The 1521-nt window shown below is 50.7% G+C and overlaps 1 protein-coding gene across 8 annotated transcripts in view; it reads left to right on the forward strand.

Moving 5' to 3' along the window:
* LOC102671224 (serine/threonine-protein phosphatase 4 regulatory subunit 1-like) overlaps positions 1-1521 on the forward strand; it is a 111361-nt gene that overhangs the window by 11033 nt on the left and 98807 nt on the right. The window lies entirely within an intron of this gene.

Here is a 1521-nt window from a genome sequence, read left to right on the forward strand (position 1 = left end):
TATTACGGCACTGCGCAGCGTACGCTCACTATTCTATGATACAATCAATGAATGACTGACTGCGTGCCGTGACGTGACGTGGCTGCGCTGGTGACCGTGATGACTTATCTCGAGCTCTTTCCCTTTTGCTTCTTCGCGCTCGTACGCGCGCGTGTTCCGACCGACCTAACATTTTTACTCGAGAAATTACTCGTCGTCCATCGACGCAGGCAGACGCCCCGATCCAACGAATCGAGAAAACGGCGAAGAAAACGGGGGGAGGGGAGGGGATATTTATTTGTTCGAAAAAGGGGGCCAATTTCTGTGATGGGGAAACGTTCTTCGCCGTTCGGGTTCTCGTGCCACGAATTCTTTGCGTGAACCGTTTAACCGAGTCTGGTTTCACCGCGAGCGAGCGAGCGAGCGAGCGAGCGAACGGTCGAGAAAACGAGAGAGAGAGAGAGAGAGAAAGCTTCTTCTTCTCGCTTCTATATTCGTCCGTTTCTTCTCTCCTTCTCGTTTCATCCGGTGCACATTAGCGACGTGAAACGTACGTTCGCCACGGCAGACCGCACGCCACGATGCAATCAATGAATGACGGTGTGGCGCGGCGCGCGCACTGACCGTGATGACTTTTCTTATCTATCGCTCTCTCCCTTCGAATCGACCTCCTTCGCTCTCTACATATGTTTCTCCTCTCTCTCTCTCTCTCTCCCGATCGCGTTCCCCGTTTAACTCGCTTCCAACTCCCCTCTTTCTTACTCCGATTCCCTTTTTTTTTCGCTCTCGTCCACTCTCTTCCTGACCCCTTCATCCGGTTCGCATTACGCGCCATGCGTACGAGAAGAAGGAAGCGCCTCCACCCTTATCGCGGCAACGATGCACGCTCGAGGCGCGTCTAAAAAACGTTGTTCCTAACGACGGTGTTGTTGGACGATTCCCTGAATTTTTCGCCCCTGAATCGGGGCCGAAACGCGGTCGATTGATCGTGGGGGGAGGGGGGGGGAGTAGAGAAGGCGTGGTCATCGAGATGATCAAATATGGATAAAAAATTACGCGATTTATTTATTTTTATAGCTAAAGGATACTGTCTCCTTCTTCTTCTCGTCCTTCATCAATCAACCATGATTTCGTAAAGCAGGTGTAGGAAGAGGAATCGGTATATCGATTTCCTATGAAGGAATTCCTATTTCGATCGTGATAAGTTGACGATTCATAAAGCGTACTCCGTACATCCTTACATCGGCGAATCCTAAATTGGCGAATGGGAAACGAATCGATGTAATATCAGGAGAGATACACGCGTGTCTATGATGGAACTTGTTTTCGAACTCGATACGTAACGAGAAACTCGATAACGACGCGTGACGAGAGCAATCAGATCGAAGGTGAACCGAATCCTCGGAAGAACGGAGTGTAGGCGAAAGTACGCGCGTAGTACGTGGTGTACGACTAACAGGAATGGAATAATGGTAAAGTGGTGTGGTCGACGAGGGTGGCGTGGTGATCGTGGAAGTCGTCGTCGTCGTCGTCGTCGTCGTC

Source organism: Apis dorsata, unplaced genomic scaffold, assembly GCF_000469605.1.
Source record: "Apis dorsata unplaced genomic scaffold, Apis dorsata 1.3 scaffold_486, whole genome shotgun sequence".
Classification (NCBI taxonomy): domain Eukaryota; kingdom Metazoa; phylum Arthropoda; class Insecta; order Hymenoptera; family Apidae; genus Apis; species Apis dorsata.